This window comes from Maniola jurtina, chromosome 23, assembly GCF_905333055.1.
Source record: "Maniola jurtina chromosome 23, ilManJurt1.1, whole genome shotgun sequence".
Lineage (NCBI taxonomy): Eukaryota > Metazoa > Arthropoda > Insecta > Lepidoptera > Nymphalidae > Maniola > Maniola jurtina.
The window spans coordinates 484,967-492,726 of record NC_060051.1 but is presented as its reverse complement, the minus strand read 5'-3'; the positions used below and the strand labels follow the sequence as shown (position 1 = coordinate 492,726).

Below are 7,760 nucleotides of genomic sequence, written 5' to 3'. Positions count from 1 at the left end.
GAAAAAAAAAACATTTTATTTAATTTTAAATATTTATATTATTACAAAATTGTACAGGAGTGTTACTGCACTGACAGCTTATGGGAGCTTATTCTGTAGTGTAGTCTTGATGCAGGAACACCACAATGCAGTCTTCTAGCAAAGTGGATTAGGCACTAATCCACAGGCTTTCAAGCTCGGGTTTCACTGAAAAAGGAATTATTGATCTTTAATTTTCTAAATTGCTAATTAGACAATTAGGTAATATTCTTCTTATTTTACTATATATCTGTTAAGATAGATAGTAGTCTTGTGTTATTTATAATATTTAATAACTACATGATGCCCTTTTAAGTTTTAAAAATCCAGTGCTAACTCTTTGATTTCCAGGATACCTAGTCTATGTAGTCCAGTATGACACCAAATACTCCATACCAAATAAATGATAATAATGACAACTTAATTTGCACGGATTTATCCCATAGGAACTGTTTTTCTGTAATAAAACATCAGCAATGTCCATCTCCGGGATACAAGAACCTTGTACCTTTCCTCAAAATTGGTTGAACAGGTAGGCTGTAAAAAGCTAGCGGACAGACAAACAGATACACTTTATTCTGACATACAGCTTAAACTCAATGTCCTGATTCTGCATATTTGTAAGTTACTAAGCATAAACATTTAAAAATTTATAACACCCCTGACAAGTGAAGGTTACAAGTAACTAGAAAAGAGCTGATAAGTTTCAATTGGCTGAACCGATTTTCTTGGATTAAGTATAGCTAAGAACACTCAATCAAGCCCACCTTTCAAACAAAAAAAAAAAACTAAATTAAAATCGGTTCATTAGTTTAAGAGCTACGATGCCACAGATAGATACCTCAAACTTATAACACCCCTCTTTTTGGTTCGGGGTTAAAAAAATTAAGAGATTATGTTAACTTTATCACTTAATTATTTATTAAAGTGTTATATAAGGTTGCCTTTCTATTGAACTATTATACATAGATTAAATGTTTTATTGCCACTTTAAACACAAGTCCTAGCTTTTAATTTTGTAGAACCAAACTGTATGGTATATTACAAGATTAAGTCTATGTAATGTTGTAATCTTAACACCAAAGCTGCCTAAAAAAATGTTGGAATTTTAATAGCCAAAGCTGTCTAACAAATATACTAAATAATCAGTGATGGGCTATGGCTCAATAGTTTTTGAACCCATTTTATGCTAGGTACCTAATAGACTAGTTATTTAAGTAGGTACAAAATAATAATAAAGTTATGATTTCACTATAAGCGACTAGATACTCTTGAAACCTGATCACTTGCTTGCCTTATTCAAATCAAGAGATTGGTATGTAGATAGTTATATCTCTAGTCTTTTCTAGTTACTGTAACCTTCACTTGTCGGGGGTGTTATAAATTTTTAATTTACACTTGTGATTTCACTATAGGTTAGGTCACTTCCCTTAATCAAATCAAGAGATTGGTATGTAGATAGTTATATGTACCTATTAAGTACATACCAATCTAGTTATTAAGTGCTATTATTCTAAAAAAACCTATGTAGACGTGATATCAAGAGACAGTAAACGTACATATAAAGCTGACATACGATATTATTAGGTACTCATTGCATTTTATTTAAATAGTACCTACACACCTAAATACAATATATATTATAATCACTAGTTCTTGAATAACTATTTAAATGAACTTCTGTATATTAAAATCCTTTCATTCAGTTTGCTTTTATTTATTTTCACTTTAACAGACAACAGAACGGTAACTTTTTTTAATCTGACGAAAATTTGGCTTTGGATACCAGTGTTTTAGTGATTTCAGAGTGAATATAGATGAATTACCATAGACAAACATACCATAGAGTATGCGGTGGGTGTCGCTTGACTGTCACTGTCACGCTGTTAATCATCTGTCAATAGCGTCAAAAAACGAAATAATATATGCCAAATTAGACAAAATGGCAGCGTATATCTGTCCCACTTTTTTGTGAATGTGTAAGTGAGACAAAAGTTGGACCTACGTTTCCACATGTTGGTATCGTCATGGTATCTACGTTCTGTCCAAAACTGACAGTTAGGACTAGCTCGTACTATCGATGAATACGTTAACCTTGGCAGTCAGGAGTAGTCGATACTATTAACCATGTATGCGGTGTTCAATGTTGTACTAACGGTACAGATCTCCTTATTTCTGATTTGATAACTTAGAGAAACTCCAAGCATCACTCCCTTACATTTTGTAAGGTCACACTGTGAAATTTCTCCAAGCGAATTTTCCCGTAGAATAATTCTCGGATTCTGTGACATATCAGAAAGATTTGCGAACCTGAAAAATAAGCGGTGCAGAGATTTTCGTTAGGATGTCTAGTTTTAGTATATCAATGGCAGTGCTTTATAAATCAAGTAAATAGCGCACATTGAAGGCTTTACCGCCAACACTGGGAATATACCCCTTTTCAATTTCAGGTTATAAATATTATTTAAAACACCGCTAAGTAATAATAAAATACCCTTTTACGAATTTCGTTGGGTTATTTCAACTTGCACCGTCTTATTTTTATTAAGTACTAGAGGATGCCCGCGACTTCGTCCGCTTGAATTTAGGTTTTTGAAGATCCCGTAGGAACTCTTTCTGGGATAAAACTAGCCTGTGTCAATTTCCGAGACGCTATAAATCGGTTAAACGGATGGGTCTTTAGGAATCCCGTGGGAACGCTTTGTTTTTCCGGGATAAAAAGTAGCCTACGTCCGTCCCCGGGATATAAGCTAACCCTGTACCTTTCGTTAGAATCGATTAAACTGTTGGGCCGTGAAAAGGTAGCAGACAGACAGACAGACACACTATCGCATTTATAATATAATATAAGTATGGATGTATTTTGTTACTTAAATTTATACGTACGAGTATATTTTAGATTTTGGTGTGTCGATATTTCGACCCAGTTGCATGGATTGTGCTATATATTTTTATTTTATTTAAATTTTATCAAAAGTGGGAATGTCCAGCAGGTCTGCTTTTGACACAGCGAAAAAACGTCTAAGGTTTACATGATGTACCTACATCATTCCATAGTGTTTCTATAATATTATGTCGTTCAACCACGAAATAAGCTTAAAATCATTAGTCACCATCGCGTCCCACTGTGTTAAGACTCTAGAAGACAGAAAATCTTAAAAGCTGTTGTAAATGAAGCATATTTGGTGAAATATTTGGAGTGGCAGTACTGCAGCGATAATGATGATATTACGGAGCACTCTTCATCATCACTTTGGAAATTGCGCTCGTTCATTTAACGATATCCCTCCATCTTGGTTCTAATAACAAACTAGACGTCGGAATTGTTATGGTGTTCCGTACATTTCCAAGAGCCATTTTTTTAATAATTCTGAAAACGCATACTTTGACATCGTAGTGATTGTCCACCTTCCTGACGCAATGGTAAGCGCTGTGGTCTTATTAGTGGGAGGTCCCGGGTTCGATTCCCGGCAGGTTTAGTTTTTATTATTTCTAAATCTCTGGTATAGTCTGGTGGAAGGCTTCGGCCGTGGCTAGTTACCCTCCTACCGGCAAAGCCGTGCCGCCAAGCGATTTAGCGTTCCGGTACGATGCCTTGTAGAAACCAAAGGGGTATGGATTTATTAAAAACTGCCATACCGTTTCCGTGTTAGGCTGATTTCATTTTAGACTCCATCATCACTTACCATCAGGTGAGATTGCAGTCAAGGGCTAACTTGTATCTGAATTTAAAAAAAATTGTATGCCGCGATAGCCTTTAAATCAGGTGGTCAGGGGTTCAATTCCAGGTACCTCTAATTTTTGGAGTTAAGTGCTTTTTAAGCAATCAAATATCACTTAATTTAACTTGCGTCGACTAAATACGTGAGTATAGCCGTAACAATCTATACTTATAATGGCAATCACTCACGATAGTTTAAACGTCAAAATAATATACTTACACTACTGCCCTGTTTTTCGTATAAAAAAAAAAACAAAAACCAAGTAAACTTACAAACTTACGAGTACTAACTCTGGTCCCAAAAATTTATTGCAATTTCAATTCACGACGCCACAGCTTCGCAGAAAAATAATATTTCCGGTTATTGAGGCAAAAGTGTAACTCCAATTTCCATATTTCCCCACGGAATCCTAAAATAAGCGCCTCCCTACCCCCGGGGGAGGCTGTGCATTAAGATCATTGCATGTTCGTTTTGTTTTTGCTGATTGGAACGCTCCGGATATCAGTTTCATCCGGGAAAATAACACGGCTGTATTTGCATGCATCGTTTTTAAATTATTCGATTATAATTGATTTTTTGTGTATCGACAAACTTCGTTAAAACAATTGTTTTTATTTGAAAAGCCAGATGGAAATAGTCTGCTTGATTAAATTGCGTTAACGGGCTCTTTTTCGCTAGTATTTAAGTATTATTTAGATCCAACGACATATTTTGTAGCCTTTTTTTATTGTCGTATTGTACATACTGTACTAAATCGAACAATGAACAAGTGTAAATTAAAAATTTATAACACCCCCGACAAGTGAAGGTTACAGTAACTAGAAAAGAGCTGATAACTTTCAAACGGCTGAACCGATTTTCTTGGATTATAGCTAAGAACACTCTCGATCAAGCCACCTTTCAAACAAAAATAAAACTAAATTAAAATCGGATCATTAGTTTAGGAGCTACGATGCCACAGACAGATACACAGATACACAGATACACAGATACACACGTCAAACTTATAACTCCCCTCTTTTTTTGTCGGGGGTTAATAAATACAAAATACAAAGTAGGCGTGTTTTAATCTAAGTATTTTTATTAAGTCTACGTTAGAAGCCAGGTTTATGTAAAACTAGATGATCCCAGAATTAGGAAAAATAGATGTTGCCCGCAACTTAGTTCACGTGGATTCTGGTTTTCAAACTCCCGTGGCAACTCTTTGTTTTTCCGGTTAATAAATAGCCTATGTGTTAATCCAGGGTCTAATCTATCTCCATTCCGAATTTCAGCCAAATCCGCCCAGTAGTTTTTGCGTGAAAGAGTAACAAATATACACACACATACATACACAAACTTTCGCCTTTATAACATTAATAACTAGCTGATACCCGCGACTTCATTCTCGTGGATGTAGGTTTTTTAAAATTCCCGTGGGAACTCTTTAATTTTCCGGGATAAAAAGTAGCCTATGTGCTAATCCAGGGTATAATCTATCTCCATTCTAAATTTCAGCCCAATCCGTCCAGTAGTTTTTGCGTGAAGGAGTAACAAACATACACACACACACACACACACACACACACACACATAAAAACTTTCTCCTTTATAATATTAGTGTGACTAGCTGATACCCGCGACTTCGTTCGCGTGGATGTAGTTTTTTAAAAATCCCGTGGGAACTCTTTAATTTTCCGGGATAAAAAGTAGCCTATGTGCTAATCCAGGGTATAATCTATCTCCATTCTAAATTTCAGCCCAATCCGTCCAGTAGTTTTTGCGTGAAGGAGTAACAAACATACACACACACACACACACACACACACGCACACACATATACAAACTTTCTCCTTTATAATATTAGTGTGATAGTCGGTGCCCGCCACTTCGTCCGCGTGGATATACGAGTACTAGCTGATACCCGCGACTTCGTTCGCGTGGACGTAGGTTTTTTAAAATTCCCGTGGGAACTATTTAATTTTCCGGGATAAAAAGTAGCCTATGTGCTAATCCAGGGTATAATCTATCTCCATTCTAAATTTCAGCCCAATCCGTCCAGTAGTTTTTGCGCGAAGGAGTAACAAACATACACACACACACACACATACCAACTTTCTCCTTTATAATATTAGTGTGACTAGCTGATACCCGCGACTTCGTTCGCGTGGATGTAGGTTTTTTAAAAATCCCGTGGGAACTCTTTGGTTTTCCGGGATAAAAAGTAGCCTATGTGCTAATCCAGAGTATAATCTATCTCCATTCTAAATTTCAGCCCAATCCGTCCAGTAGTTTTAGCGTGAAGGAGTAACAAACATACACACACACCCACACACGCACACACATATACAAACTTTCTCCTTTATAATATTAGTGTGATAGTCGGTGCCCGCCACTTCGTCCGCGTGGATATACGAGTACTAGCTGATACCCGCGACTTCGTTCGCGTGGACGTAGGTTTTTTAAAATTCCCGTGGGAACTATTTAATTTTCCGGGATAAAAAGTAGCCTATGTGCTAATCCAGGGTATAATCTATCTCCATTCTAAATTTCAGCCCAATCCGTCCAGTAGTTTTTGCGTGAAGGAGTAACAAACATACACACACACACACACATACCAACTTTCTCCTTTATAATATTAGTGTGACTAGCTGATACCCGCGACTTCGTTCGCGTGGATGTAGGTTTTTTAAAAATCCCGTGGGAACTCTTTGGTTTTCCGGGATAAAAAGTAGCCTATGTGCTAATCCAGAGTATAATCTATCTCCATTCTAAATTTCAGCCCAATCCGTCCAGTAGTTTTAGCGTGAAGGAGTAACAAACATACACACACACATACACACACGCACACACATATACAAACTTTCTCCTTTATAATATTAGTGTGATAGTCGGTGCCCGCCACTTCGTCCGCGTGGATATACGAGTACTAGCTGATACCCGCGACTTCGTTCGCGTGGATGTAGGTTTTTTAAAATTCCCGTGGGCACTCTTTAATTTTCCGGGATAAAAAGTAGCCTATGTGCTAATCCAGGGTATAATCTATCTCCATTCTAAATTTCAGCCCAATCCGTCCAGTAGTTTTTGCGCGAAGGAGTAACAAACATACACACACACACACACACACACACACACACGCACACACACATATACAAACTTTCGCCTTTATTATATTAGTGTGATAGTCGGTGCCCGCCACTTCGTCCGCGTGGATATACGAGTATGCTTGAAAAATCCCACAGGAACCTTGGATTTTTACGGGATAAAAAGTGTAAATAAGCAGTGGACGGATACAGGCTGATGGATGTACTGATGTTGATAGGTGCCTATAGCTGAAAAGATGCAGTGTAAACCGCAGTCGGGGCTTTCGAAAACTTTTTTAATTAGCTAGGTTCTTGTGTAAGGTTATTTTTACACACACATTTTACACATTGAACTTGTGTTTTTTGTGTTGGTTTTGGGAGGACATTCCAATAATTCGATAAAAATATTTAAATAATACCTGCTTTTCTGAGTGACGCCAATACTTGTGAAGAGTACTACTCTTGTTTCTATGATTTTTCGTAGTTAGTAGCTATGTGAAACAAGTCAACTAAATAAGCAGTAAAAATCACACTGCACACTCGTCAGTGAGTGTTCATATGTCCCTCGCATCCGCACTGACAATTAATAACCTTGCGCCAACGTGGGGCCACGAGCACGGTGGGATGAAAATAGTTTCAAAAGTTTGAAAACTAAATGTGATGGTACGGTGTGATCGTCTATACTAGTGGTTAAGATTAGGCATTGTGAAGAGATAAAATAAGAAATGAACTCAGCTGAATTATAGAAACACCTAGGTATTTAAGTCATGAGTTATTTACAAGTAATTAATTGGTACAGTACGTTGGGTGAACACGTAGACTTCTCGACCAGCTAACAGGTTTACACGGATTGAATTATAAAAAAATTAATGTAAAATTTCAACTCCTCAAAATAGATATAATGAGTGGAGAGATTTGCTAATTTAGAACGTCCTGTTAGTGTGGAAAATCAGTTGAT

General features: G+C 36.9%; 1 long non-coding RNA gene across 1 annotated transcript; it reads right to left on the bottom strand.

Moving 5' to 3' along the window:
• On the bottom strand, positions 1-1,570 carry LOC123877234. Its single transcript, XR_006798535.1, has 2 exons — positions 1,415-1,570; positions 1-186 (listed from the first exon to the last, which is right to left on the bottom strand). It is a non-coding gene; the product is annotated as an uncharacterized LOC123877234 (long non-coding RNA).
• Between the last annotated feature and the right edge of the window lie 6,190 nt (positions 1,571-7,760).